We start from the raw sequence: 25,008 nt of genomic DNA on the forward strand, positions 1-25,008 counted from the left end.
ATGACGGTTTGATAAACCGAAACATGTTGTGAATGTTCCGATGTAAATCGAATGCTCGATATGGAACATAAGATGATATTTTAATCATTTTAATTATCTTATCTTACTATTTTATTGTGATTTGACTGTAAACAAATATAATAATTATTTTAGAATAACTGTTGTTTGCTGTTTTACGAATTTTTGTTCATGACAGCAAATGCAAACTAAAAAAAAATTGTCTCCATTTCTAATTCTTAATAATTTTGTGCGAAATGTGTCGGATTATTAACGTTGAAGTTATTACAACGATCATGCATTTATTTCTTCCAAGCGACACATGTTACAGTTTTTGTGTCAATCTCACTTATTTTCTGCATATATTTTACAACGGTACGGCTACTGTAATAGCGAACGAAATTTTAACGTCTTTAAATATCTCGACTCCTGTGAATTTAATTAATAAACATCAAGACACTGAACGCCACTATTCATTTATGTAGTGGCAGATGTTTACGTTCAACAGACTACAGAGCCAATCCATTCTTAGTTGTTTTGAAAACTTGGTTCCGTAATTAGCTAGGCCTACTTATGAATAGTTTCTGTTGTGATCCTCTTTATTCAGACTACTTTTAAATATGTCTTTCACGAATAACAGAAGCTTCTCGCAGTAAGAAACAGAGCATAGTTTACTTTATCAGTACCTTCCTGAAACGGGACTGATGTATCTTTAAGAGGCTTAATTTCTGCCGGTTTTGTTCCGTTAATGGGAGATGGAATTTTAGCACAAAGCTTCGTCTTCTCTTCCTTGATGAATATTTTCTATGTAAAAATCAATTGCTTCTAGAAAAACGTCTTGTGTATTTATTATTTTATTTAATTTTTACATCCATCCGACTTTCTTATGATTATAATAAATTTAAATTAAAAATGTTTTAAAATAACTTGTGGGTTACGAAACATTACTTTCTGTAACAGGCACAAATATTCTTATAAATATATATCACATGACCAATATCATGATGATATGTATATTGTTTATGTTAACCATTTAATATGCCATTTAAATCTCTGTATCATGACCTTATCACACGAATTCGTCTTTAATTATTTGCATTCTATTTATTTTATACAGTTCTTTCTCCATTTCATGATTTATCCCTTTCCTTCTGTCTTTCTTTCTTTGTTACCTTGTTCGGTTTCTTCTTTATACTTTTCCTTTTCTCTCTCTTTCTTTCTTCCTTCCTTTCATCACCTCTGTATTTCTTCACATCTTCCCCTCTTTATTTATATACACATCTTTGTATATTTCTTGTTTCTAATTGGAGATAACTTTATGTAGTGTATTTTGTACATTAAGCAATTTTTATAAGTACAATATGGTTCGATCTGAGAGCCAAGTAGATCATAAGGAATATAATCGGACCGGGGCGTACCAAAATTAAATTGGTCTTACAGTGTTTAGTATGGACATCAGTAAAAAGCCCAATCATTATCCGTCAGCTAGGATCGGAATATATTGGAAGCACTAGTTTTAAAATAACACAAGTCCCTTGGACTTACGTGCTGCACTACTAACAGACCAAAACACGTCTTGCTTATTCTAATTTGATTTAAAATTTAGTGACAGTACTTTACAACACTGAACGATATAAAATAGCAACAGTAATAAAGAAACAGATAAATGAACAACTATACTACGAAACAGCGGAGCAGCGGAAATCAACAAAGACAAGTGATAAATGTCTTTGTAATAAAGACCAATGTTCTCTACTTTGGAAAAGTTGGGCTGTGCATGCTCACAACTTATGCCTACGTCAGAAGTATTTACTTTTCTGTCACATAAAACCAAGTGAGGGATAAGTAGAATAGAGAAAAGAAAATCGAAGTAATCACAATAAACATTTCAAGGTCAGTGTCAAAAACCCTGGGACCCCTGTACCAAGTAATTTAAGTATGTAAAATAATATCAGCAATACTACACGGGGCTGCAGAACCATAAAATATTATTAAATATGTCAAATTTTAGCGCGTGTCTCAGAAATTTATTGTAATATATTATTTTCCCGAAATCTGCGATATAAATTTAACTGTATGGATAGATAAAAAAAAGTGACGTAGAAGATCAAACGTTTGCAGGAAATTCTGTCAGCAGCTTCTCTGAAAGGAACATCCACGTCTCTTTCAGTACGTAAACTAGATTTCACAGCCAATCATAGAGGTACGAAATAAAGTGAATTTTCTTTAACGTAAATGCAGACACACAGAAACGGATTATCTTATCGTTTTGTAAACAGATGCCGAAAGAAGGAAATACACAATACAAGATCTCTCTCATAAAGGGTAACAGTCAACAAAACCTCGCTTTGCAGCAGGATAGACGTGTAAAATAGACTAGGAGAAACAGAACAATTTTATTTAACCAGGCACAGAAGGGGAGTCCCTTGAAAAGAATCACAAAAGCCCACTATCTGTGTATGCTTCCTGCATACAAGGATACAGACTTTTGAAAATTATTGCTATTGATGCAGCTATTTCATGTTATCATTAGGCGTATACTGACAATTGAATTTGTTACTAGTCTCCGAAGAAATAATGGCAGAAGATTCCTGTCTTCTGGGTTGTTGCGCTGTGTAGTTTGGTCGATGTTTACCAACGTTTCAGAGGTCATACTGCCTCCGTCATCAGAGTATGAAGATTTCTGTCTTCTGGGTTGTTGCGCTGTGTAGTCTGGTCGATGTTTACCAACGTTTCAGAGGTCATGCTGCCTCCATCATCAGGGCGATGAGTATGAATATTTCTATCTTCTGGGTTGTTGCGCTGTGTAGTCTGGTCGATGTTTACCAACGTTTCAGAGGTCATACTGCCTCCTTCATCAGAGTATGAAGATTGCTTTGTTCTGGGTTGTTGCGCTGTGTAGTCTGGTCGATATTTACCAACGTTTCAGAGGTCATACTGCCTCCGTCATCAGGGCGATGAAGATTTCTGTCTTCTGGGTTGTTGCGCTGTGTAGTCTAGTCGATGTTAACCAACGTTTCGGAGGTCATACTGCCTCCGTCATCAGGGCGATGAGTATGAAGATTTCTGTCTTCTGGGTTGTTGCGCTGTGTAGTCTGGTCGATGTTTACCAACGTTTCAGAGGTCATACTGCCTCCATCATCAGGGCGATGAATATGAAGATTTCTGTCTCCTGGGTTGTTGCGCTGTGTAGTCTGGTCGATGTTTACCAACGTTTCTGAGGTCATACTGCCTCCATCATCAGGGCGATGAATGTGCTAATTGGCACATTCACATGATGGAGGCAGTATGACCTCTGAAACGTTGGGTAACATCGACCATACTAAATTCTCTAAACAAGTCTACGAAACGGGTGTACGACTCAGAATTGTTAAGCTATGCATATAGTTACTAACTTGTTAGGTTTAATTTCGGCTTTATTTCAGTTTATTTACAAATACAATTTAAAATTAGGCAAATTATTGGTTAACACCGGGTTCTTGTTGGATTGAATAACGCTATTTCAAATTCAGATTATATGTTTGCTGTTCCGTATATGTGTAATGAAATAGAAAGATACTGGTAAGGAACAGGCCATGGTGTGTTCAGCTGGGCAAAGGAGAACCACAAAAACATTTAGTCGATATAGCTTGTTTCATATTCGAGAGTCGAACTAGGAATCTGCCAAATAAATGTCGAACGATTCACCGAAGATCGTTCTGAATTCCACACACGCTGTTTCGTATTGGACAAAAAGTGTCTTGCTGGCTGTGGGAAATCTACGTTCGTTCTGTAGACCTGCTCTCTTTGCCATGGATGAATTTCCTGTATCCTTATGTAGATAGTAACATCTGAGAATTCCTGCATTTCCGACGTTTCTAATAAGTTCTGTAGTTATAATATGTCTAAGGGTTAAGTCAGTAGAAAGAAATTTTTATACGTACGTGTGTAAGGTCACAGAGGAGATTTTGCTGTTCTGCTGCTAAATTCGCCTGTGTCATGGTAAAGAGGTGGTAAGCCCAAGAATTATGACAGAAGTTTTGCTCCTACAACCTACATTTTACATTAACTGTAATGAAGCAAAACTTTCACTACGCACCAAAGCTGGGGAGGAAATTATATAAACATCATAACATTTTATAAATTGTCGTCAAAATAAATTAATCAGATTTGTGGGAACTTGATAAAAATTGATATTCGTTTCATAAACTCACCGATGAACAGCTAGTTATACATTCATTCTGTGTCTCTGTTAGCTTAGTCGCCAAGTAGAAATGTTAATACTTGTTTCTACTGATTTATCTGTGATTGTTGAAAGGAGTATTGAATTATGGTTATGCCTCCCTCTACTCGTGATCCGTTTTGTCTACATGGGAGCATATCCCACGCGCTCAAATCTCTGGTTACCACTGATACCAATTAACGCGGTATTGATGGGTTTTGTTCGCATACAGAGACATTCAATTTTATTATGGAATGGAACTTCGGAATTTGCATGGCATTTCCCTCTGATCCGCCTTATCTCTGCACATGCAAATCTGGCAGCATGAATTGCAAATTAAATAACATTATCCAAGTATGGTACATAATTTTGTCGGACATTTGCCTTTTCTCAGAAAAAAATCAATTTATAAAATAAACTTTGAAAAAGGTGATCCTGTCTTAATGGTCTACTGTTATTTTAACGTTATTATTTATTTGTCAGTGTATTTATATATTTAAATGAATGAATAATTTGATTTTATAGTGATATAACTTTGAAAATAAGTGAAAATTTGTAGTTTAACAAATACTTAAATTTTTTATAGAATATTAAAGATCGAATAATTTATAAATCTTGTCAACACTGTTTTACCTTAAAAGGCTTTAAACTCAAAGTACAAAGAATTACTTTCTTTAAATGTTAACCATTTACACTAATAAAATTATTACTTGAGATCTGAGCGTTTTACGGTGATAAAGGTGTTGTACCTTGTGGTGTTTTATGTGATTAACATTCTTTCTTTAAGGTTTGTCTGATCCGGCATGTGGGGTCTGTTATGTCATATCAGTGATACTCAAGGTTGACTAAGGAACTGGAATTTTTAGAGTATTTCTGGTGTAAAAACTGTTTTAAAAGTTTAACATTTGTAACTCGGAAAATTTAAAATGTACCGATACTCTCTGACGTGCTTGAGGCTGCCTTCTTGGCTTTTAATTGCACGTCGCTTGTACCGAAATGGACAGACGAATGTGTCACGAGCAGAGATTGTGCGCAACTCAGTTTTATTACAAACGAGTAAAGGCAATCAAAATAGCTTTCTGTTTCAAATTTAAAATTAATAAAGTTGTTCTGCTTTCTCTGTTTCTTTTCATTTTGTGGCTCGTGTTCTTTTGAAGTTTTCTTGCCATGTTTACACCAGAGAGAAAATGTTTTATATCTTGGTCTGTCATATGAGGGGATATGAAACAGCTTAACACAATTCAATTCACATAAGTATAAACTGAATTTACCAATGTAAAGTCCAGGCATGTTTCGACCATTTATCTGGCCATCATCAGTCAGAAACATACAAGACCTGAACAATTTAATCTGATAAATTTTAATATCCTCTTTCTTTACACGTGGTTGAATGAAACATGACTATGTAATGTATCCATTCGTGGAACGTGTGAAATGAATTATTTATTATTTAAACAAGTCGAAGTAATGTTAGTTTATTATCTTTTCCTGTTGAAATTTCGTTGTCTTAATCATGTAATCTTACATTAATTTAATTTTATACTCTTTGGTCCCAAACGTTAATTTCGTATTGAAAAGGTATTTCATGATTTCTTTGTTAGTTCGTTGAAAAATAATTTATTTAGATCGACCTTAATTTTGAATTAACCTCAGCGTTGCACTGTAATGATGTAACAAATTTCTCATGGTCTATAATTAACCACTTGCAGTTTGCAGTAGACCTTTCATATAATATGGCTGTTGCCGCTAGTAAACTTATGTACTCTTCAGAAGTTTCTGCCTGCATTTGAAGCCATGTTTATTGGTAAATATCTGTGACACTGAGTTATTTCCCCAAATATTAATAACTACAGGTTGTGAATACGAAGTATAGACATACGAGGTGCGATCGGAAAGTTTATAGACTGTGTCAATAGAGGGCGAACCGGATGTAGTACGAGCTTCTGCCTTTAGGGGGTGCGGCCTACATTCATAGTGAATCAGTGTGCCAACCGGCATCATCGAATTAGCATTTGTTTCTTAGTTACGGGCGTTTTGGTAGTGCATTACACCGACCCTCCTGCGATTTCGGAATGGCGTGTGCATCAAATTTTGCCAAAGACTCGCCAAAACGGCTACGGAAACCTATGAAATGTTAAAGCAAGCATTTGGGGAGTCCGCAATGGGTCGTGCACAAACTTTTGTGTGGCATTCACGTTTTAAAAATTGCCGAACCTCTGTCGATGATGACGAGCGTTCTGGACGACCATCTTCGAGCACAACGCCCGAAAATGTTACGAAGATTCGGCAGGCCATTCACGAAGATCGACGTCGTACCATCAACGACTTGTGCGACATTGTTGGGATAGGCTATGGGACCTGTCAGCTGATTCTAAAGGAAGAACTCCACATGCGACGCATCCTGTCTGAGGACCAGAAGCAGAATCGACTTCTCGTTTGTCAGGAGCTCAACGATCTTGCAAGAACGGACCCCAACTTCCTTTCTAAGCTCCGTGTGACTTCTTCCTCTTCCAAAAGATGAAAATTCAGCTAAAGGGAAGGAGATTTGAGACGATAGAAGAGATTCAGGCAGAATCGCAGATGGTGCTTGACAGGCTGACTAAGAAAGATTTCCAGGGATGCTTCCAGGCTTGGCAGCGGCTCTGGGATCGTTGTGTTCACTCCCAGGGGAACTACTTCGAGGGTGATGGATGAATTTAATACCTGAGATAAGTGTACGGGTTTTTATACGCGCAGTGTAGAAACTTTCCGATCGCACCTCGTATCCTATTTTGGCTTGTACCTGTAAGCTCGTAATTAATATCCTATAATACGTCACTGCTTATTTAATTTAGCACAGATGTGTGGAATTTCCGAATGCAAATCTTAGTCTATCCAATGAGATAAATGAATTTAATATTTTGAAAAGCATTTTCATTCTTGAAAGATATCTTACACTCACACTTCAAAATAAACGCAGTTATAAATTAAAAGTGGAATTACATTTTATGTAATTATCTCGTTCCTGTTATGTGGGGAGTCACTGTTTAATCTCATTCATATCGTTATCAATAGAATGTAATTACATGTGTCTTACGTGTAAATGTCTGATGCCGAAACATGTATCCGTCGACGTAGATGTTTTATACTGTGTTTTGTATTAAGTTATGTTTGAATGTGAAATAAAAATACGGTTCTTTTCCACGTTCGCGTACAGATGTCTCTGCGCGATTGCTTGCCTTTACTAATACAGGTATAAAAATTCGAAAGCCTATTTTAATTAGCAGATTAATAAGACGCAAATAAAAAACGTATTTCCTTATGTAAAGTGTTGAATCCTTCTATAGAAATTCGCTATTGAGTCTCCGTCTCAAATAGGAATTGCAGAACGGAACGAAACTAAAGTTTATTAGACTCACACCTTCGAATACCTCTAATTTCTCAGACGAGGGTGAAACACGGCCGTATTAATTAGGTTAAGTATTAGGATATTTGTGTGTTTCAGCAAAAGCAGCTTCCCTCTGAAACCTTTTCTTTGCAACTGTACCATCTCTCAGTAATTTTCTGCCTCATTTAAAAACAAATTACTAAGCGTTTTGCTTTCACACTTTCGCTGTGCATGTTGAGGCATGCCTGAAGAAGCCACAAGCTTCTCTTCAACATACTAATTGGTGCTAATTAAAAATTGTTAACGAGTCGTTAAAAGATTGACGAGTGAAGGGGGTATTTTTAAATTAAATTTGTCCTGTCGATTCTATTCAAAAATACGGTCTGGTGACTGCTACACTGCTTTAATTTCATATTTTGAATCTCAATGGTACGTAGGGTAATGACACATGAAATTAATATTAATACCAACTTTTTTATCTTTACGCAATTGTGCGTCAAATTAAAAGGTAAATGTAATGTTATTCTTGTGATTATTTGAACTATACGCTATGAAGGCGAATGTGGGAGTGAAGAAGTGTCTGTACGCATAATATCAGAAATAGATGTGGATGAATGGCCAGCTTCACGCTCCAGCCACTCTAGCTCAGAGAAAGAGTTCTTAGCACCTATTGGATAGAAGTCTGGATGAAATTCAGAACCAGTCTTGGAACTCTAACGAAGATAAAAACTCTTTTCCCTGCCTAGATTCGAACTGTACACGTGAAACTCGTACAACGATTTAAAAGTCCATGAATCGAATATTGTTTCGTCTAACATTATTGAAAGAAATACTACAAGTTAAAGATTATCTATTATGGCAAATTATAAATAATTGTGTATATTTTACTTTTTGATTTTGAGAAAAAAGACTCACAAAGGAATGTCCAAAATCAGTTATTTGAGGAAGGATATGTACAATATCATTCTGTGAACCAAGTACTTTTCATATAAAACTGAAAGTCAGATTTTCCTCCCAAGTATCTGTCAACGTTGATGTATACTTTGCATCACATTTGTCATCGCCCTGATGATGGAGGCAGCAAGGACCTCTGACTCGTCGGTAAACATCTAAGGGCTACACGACGCAACTACCCAGAAGACAGAAATCTATTGGGATAAAATTTCTATGCGAAACTGTTCTTTCAGGCGTAAGATTAATTCAGTATTTTCTGTACAGTTCAAAGAACACTGTAAATTACTTACAGACTAATAACTCAAGTAACTACATAATTAAATATTAACATCAATGAAAACTTTTTCCACTTTAAAGTTTGTACACTAAGCTGAATATTTTTTGTTATGAAAACCTATACGTAAGATAAGCATTCTTTTTTGGCGAAAGTTCAGACACGTGGCTGTCTTGTGACATTATTCCGATTCTCAGGCAATCTCAACAAAATAACAATCAAGTGCTATAGAAGCAATCTGAAAATAAAATTAATGGGATAGATTTCTGTGAAGTTTTCATAGATATGTAAAAATAAAACAAACCTTATTAATTCGTGGTGGACATGAAATGTAGCGATTGTAAACAAGTGAATGTTGAAACTTTACATTGTTCTAAGTGTAAAGCGACTTGGAAGAATTTGATTTCTAGAAAATACTTCGTGTTTCAAAATTTATCACTCTCTTCGAATTTAGTGTGTTACAATTATAAATGTGAATGTGGATATAAAGTTCTTGTGTGTTGTTTTTGTCTACGTAGGAAGAAATGCTGTAACAATTCAATTTTTTGTTCACGAAATTCTAACAAAAGTATAACCGAGGGTTTTGTAGTTACTTTTGTCTGTAGACTCCATGTAGACCATTTTATAACCACTCATTTCAAATGAAAAGTGATAATTTATCCTTTTGAAATTCATGAAACACTTCCTGTAAAAATCATATGTATGTTAAATTAATTAATAGCTAAATTAATTTATTAATTACTAACCTTTAAAATTACTTCATGTCACTTCATAATTATAACTGAAATTGAAGGCTTTGATACTCCATGACATTAAATTATTTTCTAATGTTTTTGAAATAATAATTACATGCAATTATAATACATAAAACACGATCGTGTTGCAGACGCAATGTAGACATGTATTATTCATTGTGTATAATTAATTTGTGTAACAAACGATGAAAATGCTTTCGCTTAAACAAAACGGCATGATTGATTTCTGTTTCGGACCTGCAGGCTAACTTATACGAGATTTCGATCGACTTCCCGTATTGTTAAACCGTTCTAAACAGTTGTTGTAATCTGACGCGTATTATATCACTTTTACCTTTGTCTTTAAGTTTTAAAACAGCTGTTTCGAACTGCAGCTTGTATTATAATTAACTGTAGTGTAGGTTTTCAACTTCGTTGCTTTGATAGTCAGTAAATTGTTTTTGGTGTCGTCCCTCTGTATCAGTTTCATTCAAACCACAATCATTTATGATCGACAGAACGTTTTTTTAAGTACAACAACTTTTATTGTCTAATAATGTGTATAATGCTGTAACAATCATGAATTTGATGTCTAATGTTTTTAGGTTTACCCGCCGCCCTGAGAACCTTAAATCCTGCCAAAATGTTTAATGTCCCTCTTCGCGATAAATAATCCCTTCAGCGTCTTTCATAATACTTCCATTTTATTTTTTAAATACCGTCATTTATGTATTTTTATTTATCGACTTTATTTTCGAATCATAGGATGAGAAATGAATTCTGTAGATTATGAAATGAATCAGTCGCGGCCTAATTTTGGTTTTAAGAACTGAGGAAAAATCTCAGTTAGTATAGCCGGTTTCCTAGCCGAGATTTAAACCCAGAACTTCGTAGTGATAATGACTTTGCCGCTACTTTAGGTTTATAATATGGCATACTAAAATAATATTCTTTTTGCCTTGTACGTTCTGTCTTCCCAAGCAGCTTGTAAGGCATTTAAGGAGATTAAGTTCTTCTTGAAGTACGAACCAAACGAAGTTTGTCTTCCTTGGTCGTTGCAGAATTTGAGATATATATTCAGGATCTTCTAAAAGTGTGAGACATAACGCCCTTTAGATAGCAATATAGACAACGTGAAAGGAAAATGCCATCGCTGGAATTTTATGGAGCCACAAAGGAGAACCTGGTATCATAAATGTTGACAAGTGACGTCACGTGTAATCGCTTAACTATATTCCTGTTTTTCTATCATGCACATAAGTAGACGCGTTTTGGATTCATGTTAAATGTTATTTAGTACATCGCAACACGAAAACGCTGTAGTTCGAGCAAGGTGTCAGTCATCCCGCAAGTCAACCAGTGTACATAATAATGTCCATTTTAATGTAAAACTACTTGTAGAAATGCAATAAAGTCTCCCCGGTTTGTACATAAAAACCAACAGCATACAGTATTCTGGTCTCCATGGCATGTGCTAGTCGTATTATTTGGGGTTTCAGTATAATATAATGGACAGCTTGTTTTCCCATCCGTATTGTTCTGAGTGAACAAAGCCTGCCACGTCGCTCCACAACACCTACCCTCCAGGGGCAATCTGTACTTCAATCACTGACCATTAAAACTGCGCGTATCATGGGTTCTAGTCATGGTAATGCAGTTTACTACTATAGAAGCTTACTTGTTCACGCTTCTTCCCCGATAAATGGCTATATACATGATCACCTTCAATTTTTAGACCTCGGTGGTAGAGTATAAAATCAGAAACTACAACTTACTGAATGGTATATAATTATTTGACTAACTACACTACTATTAGCTTCTCAAGAAATATTCTGTTTCATAACAGTAATTACACATATTTATAATTTATCAAAATGAATCTAAAATGACTATATTAAAATCTGCATAGCTTCAAAAAAAATTTGAAAATTGTTTGTTACTTCGATACAAGAGGAGTGTCATTATGTTCCGCCACGAGTGCAAGAAGTTCGCTTGTTTTCTGGTTTCCAGTTTCTGAAGTCATTAACCTTGGCTCTGTGGAAGAATCCGTATAATCGCTTTCTATCCTTCTAGAACCTAAAGTTTGGGCAACACTTCGAAACACCATAGCCACATCGTAGTCAGTTTTCACTGAGGCACGAAACTTCATCAGACTGGCTCCCTCCATACCACAAAGGATACGAACATAAGAAAGGAGCTTTGCTACGCTTTTAACTTTCCCAAAACGAGCTGAAAGCTTTAGGCTACATGCAATGCTTCACGCCGAAGTCCTACTACAACCTTCCCGACCTGAAGTTACCCTGTTCTCTCTCTCTCTGCAGAAAGTCTCTCGTTTCTCTGCACTAACTCCTTCTATCCTTTCCACAGTTTATCATTTTCTTACCACTGCACCCCTTTCGCAATGCATAATCAAAATCTTAAATTAACCACAGTTTGATTTAGAAATAAGTATAAAGGATCTGAGATTTTCTCGGGGACAAGTATCTGAATAATTGTGTATTTACGTCAAAATACATTGCATTACATTATTCATATATTGTTACTGATACATAATTACTCATTTTCTTATGTGACTTGTAACAAAAGAGCATAGAAGGAAGCTATCAGTTAATTAAAAAGCTCGCGGTCTAGAATTCCAAACAGAATACAACACAACTTTCAGAAACGGGGCCAAATTTCGTTATTATCTAAGAAGGTAAAAAGCTGGTTCTAGATATTGAGATTCATTTGGCAGATCCAGCTGAGTAGGTCACTCAGTGCTATTCCACCTGTGGGCGGAAACTTTCCACATTTTCGGCGGACAAGGGCAAGGAACAGACAGACAACAGTGGAAACCTTTAAGAATTAAGAACATTTTCTGTGCTTATCAACACTATAAGTCTAATCACAATAAAATATTATTATTAAATATTAAAATATTACAATTAACATTTAAATGTTTAAAATATATTAAAATGATGTAGATAGAGAGCATCATTTTAATATATTTTAAATATTTAAATGTTAATTTTAATATTTAATAATAATATTTTATTGTGATTAGACTGATAAAATTGAACAAGTATATATTCAACACAATATGACGCAACATTATAATCTAAACTATAAGTCTACTAAAGGTTTTGCTTTATGACTTTAGAATCCACATCGTTTTGTTTTTAAACGACCCGTATTATAATAGCCAGTGTCCGTCACTCTTGATTGGACGAGTGCTCGGGCGATACGTAAGAAATGAAAAAAATTCTCGCGGTGGCTACTCTGGTAGCAAGAAACACGCATAAGGCTATGGTGTTGTCTGGCGAACTAAAGTCATTCGGCCGGTTTTGTGTTTTCGCACTCTGCACAAATTTATCTTCAGTCGCCGCGAATTTGCACTATAAAGAAATTTTACAAGTATTGCACTTTATATTCGATTTACAAAATTTTTGCTATACTTCAACACAAAAAACCTTATTCCAAGCAAATTTAACGTTATACGCCAGGCTGGCATTATTCATAACAGTGGAAATAAGTAATGAACACATTAGATGTAAGTCAATTTTCGTATTTATTCCAAGCGTTATAAAGTATTTCTGCTTGCGGTGAACGAAGTGACTGGATTCAACTTGGTGTCCATAAGACCCAGGCGTATGGATCGCGTGTGTTGGGAGAGCGAGATTGTTATGGTTCCCTGAGGAACTCACGTGGGAGAAAAGGAATAAGAAAAACAATCCAGGCCGGATAAAAGGGAAGGTAGAAGCTTAAGTTGATTTCATGACAGCCATTTATTTCGAAAGCGAAACTTGTCGGGTATCGGGGGTATTGTAGAAACATTTGTGATATTTCTTGTCATTTTTTTAAAAAAGAAAATTCAATTCAAAACAGAAGCATGAGCAACACGCTGACTGCTGAAAATATTGAAAAATGCAAATTACCTCTGATGAAAAGCGTGTTATGTTCACGCAGAATTTATTTATGCATATCTCTACTTCATTATTGATTTAATTTCGAATATTTTAGATTACGATATATTTTAATGATATTGAATAAAAATCGAGTTCCAATTCTGGAAGCTGCAGACATGTAAGAAATAGTTAATATTTTAAATATTTATTAAAATTGCGCGTTAAGATGATTGTGCTAACATTACGTGCTAATAATAAAGAATTGAATTGAATTATTATTATGATGCATGTAATCATCTGAGTAAATAAGCATTTGAAAACAGTCACATATCGAACACTAAATTGCTGTCTTATTTCGTGTTTAGAAAGCCACTTGTCAGCTCGTGGGCTGGTGTTCAGTTTTATTATATGACATGACATTTTTGTTATAACAACCAGCGTTGGTTGGAAGCTGTAACTTATGTGGGGTAGATAGGTGGTGTTCCCTGGGGCGTCATGAAAGAGACAGGCTTCGTTGTCACCGCGTCACAGTACAACCCAGAACACACATTGGAGCCAACGTACCAGTTCCACCGCTTGCAGCTTGCAATAGGTCACTGTCTGCCACTGACCAGTTTGCAGACCCCACTGCCTCGTGGGGATCACCAGCGCTACCGACTTGTACGCCATGTCCTACACTAAACTGACCCGTAAATGCTCCCAAAGTACTGCACGTATAGCCCGAAGCAGTCGTAAGTGTAATCAGGAATTGTTGCCTGTAACAGCTTCAAATCAAGGCTCTGTTGTTTCTCCAAAAGAAGGGAAATTCATTGTTTTCAAGTTCGTTAACGGACAACATGTGGGGCACAAGTGAAAATATCTTCTTGTCAATTTTCATTGGTAATTCTTGGTTATTCGACGATGCGGTTTTTATTTAAAAGGCTTTTAATATCGAGGACAACAATAAATTTTTCATGAATTAGTCTTATAATGTAGCATTTCGGTTGTTTTACAATGCAATGTAATCATGTTATTTATTTTATTTCTGGTTTTAAAGACACTCAATTTCTTATTTATTTATTTATTTCTGGTTTTAAAGACACTCGATTGCTTACATAATTGATATAGTGAATAATGAATTTGATAGGATGTGGAATGAAGGAACCCTTTCCTAATTTTGGGCACTCCATCAACATTTGGGTCGAAGAAATGATGGTAGAACTTTTATTTTGGATAGGCAGTTTCCAAACCGAGAGATGAATCCTGGACCTCCCGAATACGAAGAAGGTGTGCTCATCAATCTATCTCGATTTTAGATATAATTGTTAGTAAGTACGTATTTGGAATGAGGTGTTCGTATTTTGTTAAGGTACTGTTAAGCAGTTCTGTTGAGACAACGAAACCTTCACTTGAAAGAAACCTGGTAAATCCCAAAATACAAATTTTTTTACACCAACGTGTACGAATCGATGCGATATTTTCACATTTACGTTTCAGGGGAGTCAATATTTGGATGTAAACTTCATTAATTTTATTAAACTAGTAACATTTCCGGTTAATTCATTACAGATGACAGATGTCACTTAAAATAAAATAAAAAATTATATAACAGGAGCTTTCTTGATTAGTGACATTTTGGATTTCTTCCATCGTGTGGTATTCTGAAAGACCAACAACCCTCTTACCTACATGTGAGGTCTATAACAGACCCAGTTTCCGAAACGTCGTGGGTTCTTAAGATTATCAAAAACTCATTACTCCAGATTCTAGTACATATCGTCGGAATCCTCTAAAATCAACCAAATAAGTATTTAGCACTGTTACTTATATTTCTGAAATCATCGCTGAAATGAACTTCCGGGAGCAAAGCATTTCGGAGAGGTTAGAAATCAGTAGACTTGGGGTAAGGACGGCAGCGAGTGAGTCCCGATGACTTTGCCTTCCAGTGAACACGACTATCGCTATTTCCTGCAGCTCACAGTTGCTGTACATGTACAAGTAACGCCAAGGTTGGTTTACTGGGTCGCTCCATCTACCTTGTAATTGGAAAGCATTTCGAATCTCTCTGTAATTAGAGGCGTGACTAATTTGCCACGACCCTCAGGGTCGCAAGGAAATAGTTCTTGCTTGAAGCATGACCAAATTTCACCTACAGCCAGAAAATGGATGCGATTACAGTCAGTTCACTGTAACAAGAAACATAATTTAAATAGAAACAAGGCAGCAAAATTACAATCCATGCTGTAACGGTCTGCTATTTTGTTTCGAATCGCTTTTGCAAGGACGACTTTGTGAATTAGATTTACTTTTTCTCTTAGTGCTTACAAAGAAAACCTTTTACCTGGGTATTCTACCAACTCCGACAATCTTCTGAATTCGTTGTTGTTAATGAACCTCACATACTTGACAAAACATTACTTTTACCACATAAAACGTATACGCGACCGCGTGCTCCCCTGTAGGCTGTTACACCAATCACAGAGCCTTGTGCTATTCTATTACATTATTCAGAATTATTTCGAACTTACTGTAATGGTCACATTATGCAATTACATTTGTTTACATAAAATCAATTAAAAAAACTCAACATCGATAGTGGTCAATTTATTTTATTCTATTATTCAGTTACTATCCACGGAAAATCCGTAAAAGTGCCTTAAATTAGGCTACCATTACTCCCTTCAAAAAATTTTTGAATCCCTTGTTCATTAATCAACGTGTCATTTGGTTTAATGTTGTCCGAGGTACTGACAGCGTTGTTTAATAAATATTAAATACATACATAAGCTCTCATAAACAGCGATAAAACCAACGCAAAGGATAAAACAAGATACTGCAAGCTTTAGTGCAAGAATGATATAAAGCTTTATTATGTCTTACACGAATTGACAAGAAAAATTACCATATTTTAATCACTGTGAGGAAGGTATGAAGATTATAAAGTTATTCATTGTCAGGACTTTTTCCATCGTCTGTTCTTTAAAACCACGACGTTTCGGCGGCTGGTTCTGACTCCGTCTTCAGGTACCTTCTAGTGACAGAGACTAACTCTATCTAAGGGACCCAACAGAGTAGGTACCTCTCACCTGAAGACGGAGGCAGAACCAGCCTCCGAAACGTCGTGGTTTTAAAGAACAGTCTATGGAAAAAGTCCTGACAATGAATAATTTTATGTGTAAACTACCCTTTATAATTAAGATTATAAAGGATTTATTTACATTTCATGACAGTTGTCTTTTATACCTTACATGAGATTGTTCTGAGGTGGTGTCAACTCTGGGACGCGGAATCAGATGTTCTGCTGAGTGTTGTGTACCATTCCACGCCCTCTCACTCGCCCCGCGGGGGGCAATCGATCTTGGTTAAGTCACATCCAGTCAGTTTGTGTTTAGTTCACACACCCTCGGGAGACTACCGACCACCAGACAGGGGAGAAGTGACTGGGGGACGTATGTGCCCCAGTCACCCCTACATCCTCACGAAAGCCACCGCGAAGAAGAATCATCTGTTTACAACTTAACCTCAACTCCATAATCCTTTGTTTATGGTCCATAAATCTTCGTTAAAATTCACAGTAAATTTAACTGTCACACACAAGAAATTATTTAATTAGTGACACAGTGATTATATAATAATTAATAGCGACATGCTTCGACCATTTTGAGGCTTTCTACCAAACACAGAATGCATAAAACAGAGAATTATTAATCAGTAAGTGGTGTTATTGTGATTTGATTCTAATGTGAAATGTACGGAGGTCAATGAATTAGAAATCCGTAAAACAAAAATTGTTTTCTTCAATTTGTGTAGTCTTTTCAAAAGTACATAAAATTCGTGTTAATATTTATAATGTCGTTTAAGAATTCCAGGCCTGGACACTTTAAATTAAAATATAAAAAAGATAGCAGATCTGTACTCTTTGAGGAACATTGACATTATAATGATTTTCTTCAGTCCATGCCACATAGATCATTGTTGCACTAATCTAATCCAAGGTTACCACTGGTATGCCACAATAACCCCGGTCATGCAGGTAGCTTACCCCTGTAGAAAAACGCTACAGACGGACGGACAGTCGGACATGTTCTTCACTCGCACTGAAGCTAGAATAATGCTAAAATAACACGCAGACAGAAGGAGCTGTGCACAACATAATTCTGATAACACTGTTTAGTAACACTCACTGCAGTTATTTTAGAAGGAAATCCTTTCTGACGTTCTCGAATTGTGTCACGCCTATAGACAGATGGACGTATAAACGTAGCGAATTCCATAGGCTCTTCACAGGACTGCGAACATGTTAAAGAAGGTGGTATTCTTGTTAAGACGTTAATTATGAATCTAGTTATTGAGTAACCGGCCTATTTGTTTCAACAAAGATCATGTAAAATATGTTTCCTTTCGTTACAAATTTACGAAATTAAAAACGTATATTGAATTTATAAATAACAATAACATCGCTTAATAATTTACACATTTCTTGCCGTTAGTTTAATGCGTACTTAGCAATTAATTAAGCATGAATTTAAATTTAATTCTCCTATATATGGGCTGTGCCACGGTGGTCTAGCGGTCAGAACACTAGCCTTGTAAGCCTGGGGTCCAGGGTTCGATTCCCGGCGGTGCCCGAATTTATAACTTGTGTTGGGCAAGGCCGTGGTCTAGGCAACACGGAGTTTTCCTCCGTGGCATCCCAACAATTACTCCATTCACACACAGAAGAGGGCAATGGCAAACCACTTCTGGATCATCTGCCAAGAACGTATATGAACAGGTCCCAGTCCGAGAAAAGGATGGAAGGATCCTGTTCATATGGACCTGTCGTCAGACAGAACACTAAATATAAAATAATATATGGGCTACTCTTCAAATCTTTTCTAGATGTCCTTAAATTATATAGCAGTGAATCTTAATTTACTAAAATCTCAGGGATTCAATGCACTATTCTCGTGTCTGAGTGCTTAACGTGATCACGAAACTCGGATTAGCCACGATCATAGACAAGGTGCAGTATGTAAATACCCCGGACGTGAATGCAATCCGCATAAGAGTTAATTCTCGTGCTAGACTCTGCAGTGCTGATACATCGCACTGGATAAATCCTCAAGTCTAGTCGGAGACTTAACCAAGTTCCAGGCTATAGAGTTCAGAGTACGAAACTTATGCATGTACTCTGTTATATTGTTGTAGTGATTTACTTCTTAATTGTAATTTTCGTTATCCACCGGACCTGAATTTACCCCGATCATCGTAGCTATTTTTATGTTCTCTAGCCCAGTGATATTCAACCTGGGATACGCGAAGACATCTTAGGGAGTACGTGAAATTTAAAAAAAAATATTATTTTGTGATAAACACTGAAAAATCAGTAATGTAACTTATTTAATTTATTTTATTAATATATACTATGTATAACGTGAATTATACACCAACAACTTTGGGGGTACAAAGTTGAAGAGAAATTATATCTGGGGGTACGCGAAAAAAAAGGTTGAATACCACTGTTCTAGCCTACTTCAAGACGGAGGTGCAGTTCTATTAACACCATAGCGAACTGGCAGCCTTGAGATGTACAGAAGCCTCGTTTGGTAACGAAACAGTGACGTATGAATCAGAGCGTCATAGATATACTTTGACGTTCAAATGGTCTTAAAATGAAAACCAAGTATAGGGAAATACAATTTTGAATACGGTGTTAAAATTTAATGTAACGGAGAAGCAAACTGTACGTGACTGTAGCTCAGTTCCTCTTCATCTGGTGGGATGCGAGGGTGGTCACGGAGTTTGTCCGCGAGCCTCATGAAGCGGGTTTTACAGCTACTGATGCTTGCGACATTTTCAGTCTTCAAATTTCAAAGTCAAGTAAAAGCAATTTCTTTCGTGGAGTCGGGGGGAGGGGCTGAGAGGGGGCGATGTGGAAGGAGCAATGGCCTGGAAGCATTGAACGTTAGAACTTTCCATTTGCTTCTACTGCTCTTTCAGCTTCCACTGGATGGTAACTTCTGACAAGCGTTTCGTTTCGCATAATTCCGCCATCACTTTCTGCGTCGGCTGTACTGGACCATCTACTGTACTAGTATTTCCGTGGTGCAAGGATAGAAAACTGATTTTGTCTGGTACAGTTAAAGTTAATGTTTTTTTTTTGTTATTTAAGGAATTAAATTAATTACAGACAGTCTTTAACCATAGCCACGGTGGTCTAACGGTTAGAACGCTGGCCTTGTAATCCTGGAGTCTCGGGTTCGATTCCCGGCGGTGCCCGAATTTATAACTTCTGTTGGGCAAGGCCGTGGTCTAGGCAACACGGAGTTTTTCCTCCGGGGGCTTCCCCGGTTTCTCCGTGACATCCATTCACACACAGAAGAAGGCAATGGCAAACCACTTCTGGATCATCTGCCAAGAACGTATATGAACAGGTCCCAGTCCGAGAAAAGGATGGAAGGATCCTGTTCATATGGACCTGTCGTCAGACAGAACACTAATTAATAAATAAATAAGTGATGGCCACGGTGGTCTAGCGGTTAGAGCGCTGGCCTTGTAATCCTAGGGTCTCGGGTTCGATTCCCGGCGGTGCCCGAATTTATAACTTGTGTTGGGCAAGGCCGTGGTCTAGGCAACACGGAGTTTTCCTCCGGGGGCTTCCCCGGTTTCTCCGTGGCATCCCAACAATTACTCCATTCACACACAGAAGAAGGCAATGGCAAACCACTTCTGGATCATCTGCCAAGAACGTATATGAACAGGTCCCAGTCCGAGAAAAGGATGGAAGGATCCTGTTCATATGGACCTGTCGTCAGACAGAACACAAAAAAAAACTCCCAGGAGGAATCCCGGGAGAAGTTTACGATAACCAAGAAAATCCCAGTGAATCAGAAATGTCCCGAAACGAAGCGGGAATGTTAATCTCCAGACCGCCAAGTTCGGTGACTAAAGATTAAGATGAATGTCTGAATTCTTTTCTTGACAACAGTAGCTAAAATTCTTTTGGAAAGTCTTCCGGAGAATCCATATTATGAACGAAGACTGGGTTTTGTCCGCGACACGCAAGCCTGTAGTTTGGTCGGTTATTAAAGGAAACAAAATTTCTTAGAGTAATGAATCAACACAATTATTGGTCCGTCCCGTCTCATTAATAATTTTTTTAAAAAATTGTGGGTTTACACGAGATTTGATATACGTATGTTATAATAGTATTAATTGATAAACTTGATTACTTCATTGTTTTACATAGGGTTAAGTACTCTACTGATGGAGGCAGCAAGCACCTCTTAAACGTCGGTAAACGTCTACCAGCCTACATGGCGCAACAACCCAGAAGACAGACATCTTCGAAAATGTGGCTGTTTTCAGGGACTGTGAAATGTTGGTGTTAAGTTAATCTGGACTGTGTGATCAGTGTTGATCGCTAATCTCCATTAATGACCATGATACAGATATCATTTTGATTGCCTTGGCACATGTTTACATTAACATTCGACCAACTTAATTCTATTCCGTATGTGGCGCTGGTGTCGCGTTACATTAGTGATTTTATGGACACGCTGATTCGTAGCCAACACTGTGTTAAGAACTTTTCACTTTGTTTCCGTTTAAAGTAACTAACAAACGAAATTATTTCAGGGTCATGTGTTTAGTAAATCCATGTGAAAGTATTCTCTGTTCTGTTGATAGGCGCTCGGTCAACTGTTTACTAAATAAGAATGTAATTGAATCCTTTTAATATAGGTTTTGGTTTAGAATATTCAAGAAAAAGTTAGAAGTGAAAAATCAAGTGTTGGTTACCGGAACTCATGACAAAATAATATTATGAGGTTATATAGTAAAGCTTTAAGAAATATGGCAATGATACCATATTAATTCCACGGAGCACAAGCTAATAGTTAGAAAAGTCAAAAAATGTTAATTTTAAGTAACCCGATGTTTCATTAGAGGGCTTCCAAAAGCTCACGCCAGTCTGTACCTGAGTGAGTCTAGTTAACATTACATTTCTTTAAAATCCATTCTTACAAATACGAAGCCTCTCGTGTGATATTTTCCTTTCATGTTTCTGTCTAAAATTTCATGTGCATTTTTCATTTTACCCACGCATGCCGTATGTCCGATAACAATCTCGTAATGGAAATAATTTTCGTAATAAAATAAAGAGTAGACTATATTCGTGAATTGCTTCCTACCATTAATATAAGGAATATTTTATCATCTCGCGCCTTATTTAAAAGAGCAGAAAATAATAAAGTCTGTAAAATTACTCTAATGCCCATTCTTTACTAAGGATATGAAAATTGGTACTTCACTGAAAGGTTGTAAATGATCCTTTTTCTTGAAGATGTAGCTGACACAGTGATATTGAGTGAATGGAATAGTTTCCGGGTCGTGAATTATAAGATGTAACGCACTTCCTGTGGGGAGACTGAAGAAAATTACAAAATATTTTTTTCAAATTTTCGACACCAACGGAGAATAGAACACTGTACCTCCCAAAGAATAATTCGAACTTTTTAACTGAGTCAGGACGTCTCATTGGTGAAATAATTAATTATATTTCATCACGTAAGATTTGAGGTTTTCACAGCGGTGAGTTTGAAGATTTCTGTCTTCTGGGTTGTTGCGCTGTGTAGTCTGGAAGATGTTAACCAACGTTTCGGAGGTCATACTGCCTCCGTCATCAGAGTATGAAGATTTCTGTCTTCTGGGTTATTGCGCTGTGTAGTCTGGAAGATGTTAACCAACGTTTCGGAGGTCATACTGCCTCCGTCATCAGAGTATGAAGATTTCTGTCTTCTGGGTTGTTGCGCCATATAGTCTGGTCGATGTTTACCAACGTTTCACAGGTCATACTGCCTCCGTCATCAGAGTATGAAGATTTCTGTCTTCTGGGTTGTTGCGTTGTGTAGTCTGATCGATGTTTACCAACGTTTCAGAGGTCATACTGCCTCCGTCATCAGAGTATGAAGATTTCTGTCTTCTGGGTTGTTCCGCCATATAGTCTGGTCGATGTTTACCAACGTTTCACAGGTCATACTGCCTCCGTCATCAGGGCGATGAGTATGAAGATTTCTGTCTTCTGGGTTGTTGCGCTGTGTAGTCTGGTCGATGTTTACCAACGTTTCAGAGGTCATACTGCCTCAGTCATCAGAGTATGAAGATTTCTGTTTTCTGGGTTGTTGCGCTGTGTAGTCTGGTAGATGTTTACCAACGTTTCAGAGGTCATACTGCCTCCGTCATCAGGGCGATGAGTATGAAGATTTCTGTCTTCTGGGTTGTTGCGCTGTGTAGTCTGGTCGATGTTTACCAACGTTTCGGAGGTCATACTGCCTCCGTCATCAGGGCAATGAAGATTTCTGTCTTCTGGGTTGTTGCGCTGTGTAGTCTGGTCGATGTTTACCAACGTTTCTGAGGTCATACTGCCTCCGTCATCAGAGTATGAAGATTTCCGTCTTCTGGGTTGTTGCGCTGTGGAGTCTGGTCGATGTTTACCAACGTTTCTGAGGTCATACTGCCTCCGTCATCAGGGCGATGAACATCGACCAGACTATACAGCGCAACAACCCAGAAGACAGAAATCTTCATATTTCACCACGTTAGCACATAAATAAAACGTACTTTAGAATTTTGTAAATAAAAGTATACTGAAGACATCCTTATACATTTCACTATGTAGTATATTTAACGAGGAATTTATTTTGCGATAGTTCTCTGAAATTCTTAAATAACTCAATATTCTCATTAACATATGCCAGTTGTAACATGGCTCAAACTGATTTTACTTACTTACCATTCCGACTGTTCAGTGTAAATTCGACAGCCATTATTCAGTCGCCATCAACAAGTCATTTACCCCACATTGTGATTGGATGGACTTGGATAATGAATACATATCGGGCAGTCATTAACATATAGTGTTTTCTGACGCGGTTGGACGAGCTAAATAGAACAATGAGAGTGAAATTTATAACTGTGAATATCAATTACAGTATGCTGTTAAGTACGGATCGCAATTTCATTATGTTTAATGTTATGATTTTGCCTACGTCTTGTTTAGTTTGGTGACACGTTCCGAATATGTTCGTATGAAGGCATCTACATATTAATGTGGCATACATTATGTATCATACATATATCAACCTCATGTCCAGTTAGTGGAAAATACTTTAAATTAGCAGTTTTAGCAGTACAAGTAACTGAACGGAGCAGGTAGGAGGCAGGCTTAAATGAAGACTGGATAAAAGTGCATGAAGTGTAGCCTCATAATTTAAAATTATACAGTATTTGAATAAGTATATCGAGGCTAAGATAGATGAAACGTGTAGGACACATATCGAAAAAATACGTGCAAAAATATAGTGCGATAACCCAAAAGGAAAAGGCCTCTCTGTCGATCATCAGTGGAGGTAGTAGGATAATATTAAAATGGATTTTAAAGAAATAGGGTGTTTATAATAAGAAGCGTATTGATTTTGCTTAGGATGTTAATGGTGGGATAATTAAAATGAACGTGTGTCATAAGAAATAGGAGATATATTTTGTCTCAAACATATAAATCTAAAACTCTAATTCGGCCGGCTGTGATTGTTAGAGCACTTTAGTTGAAATAACAGTCTCGTTTATCTTCCCAGTTACCAAGAATCCGTACATGAGATTATCTTCTTCAGCCAAGTGGTTATGCAGCACTAACCATCACTGGAAGAAAATAAAATATAATTACAACAGGAAAGAAAGTGAAGTGCCTGACGTAAAGAATTAGAAGAAGACGTACAAGAGATGCGAGGTGAAAAAACGTCGAGAAGGGGGAGGGGGGGGGGGTGGAGAATATAAAATGACTCCCGAAATTAAAAACTTTGAAGCTGTGGAATGAGCTGACTCTAGCTCACATACCCTACCTAAATACACGAGCGCCGAGTAGCTGCTGGTTTTACAGCAAGATTAGGAACCATCGTAACAGGATTAAGGGTCCCCAACGTTAAATGGGTTGAAGTTGCAAAACAAGAATTCTCCGTCTTTTACTTCCTATTTTCTTCTTCTTCTTCTTCTTCTTATACATTATTTCTTCGTTTTATCTTAGTTTTAGCCTTAATTTCTACCGCGTATTAACTCATATCGCTACTTCTGGAAAATAAGGGAGAATGAAATCCTAAGACTTGAAAAAGCAGTTGCTGGCGGTGTCATCCTTATTTTCCATTTTCTCAGGAGAAAAACCGCCTAACAGACATCTTTTCTACTCTTAATATGTACAATGCAGGAAGGAGTACAGTCGCTCTTATAAGGTCACTTATTTCCACTTAGGTCCTGCTTGGTGGATTGTGCTGTAAAATTGCCTTCAGACAGCGGTGCATTCGTAATGATTAACCCCTTGAAGCCGAAGCTCGCCTGTGTAATATTTAAGAATTCGGAGCGTACCGCAAAGAAAACAACACTTCATAATTACAAAGATTAAGTGGGTGCCGATATTTAACTAAATAATCCCTGTTTACTTCGAGAAGCATAAGAAACCAGCAAGCAAGAGTAGTATTTCATGTAAATAACTCTGCATTATTTGAATTTTATGAATTCGTTAGAAGACGAGGTAAGTAAAATATTTCCTCGGTCAGGTTATGAATGTAACAGTTAAAATAAATAAT

General features: G+C 37.0%; 2 protein-coding genes across 5 annotated transcripts in view; one reads left to right on the top strand and one right to left on the bottom strand.

The window, feature by feature from the left end:
* Positions 1–25,008, top strand: part of kek2 (leucine-rich repeat, immunoglobulin-like domain-containing kekkon 2 protein) — a 403,862-nt gene that overhangs the window by 329,061 nt on the left and 49,793 nt on the right. The gene's annotated exons all lie outside the window — the stretch shown is intronic.
* LOC110838884 (uncharacterized) overlaps positions 23,645–25,008 on the bottom strand; it is a 224,089-nt gene continuing 222,725 nt past the window's right edge. Inside the window, exon 4 of the mRNA XM_087347137.1 lies at positions 23,645–24,070. The gene's annotated coding sequence lies outside the window, so the exon portion shown is untranslated. The remainder of the gene's footprint in view (positions 24,071–25,008) is intronic.

Source organism: Zootermopsis nevadensis, unplaced genomic scaffold (genome assembly GCF_977971745.1).
Source record: "Zootermopsis nevadensis isolate Lab colony 2312 unplaced genomic scaffold, Znev_1.0 Znev_ptg000011l, whole genome shotgun sequence".
Lineage (NCBI taxonomy): Eukaryota > Metazoa > Arthropoda > Insecta > Blattodea > Termopsidae > Zootermopsis > Zootermopsis nevadensis.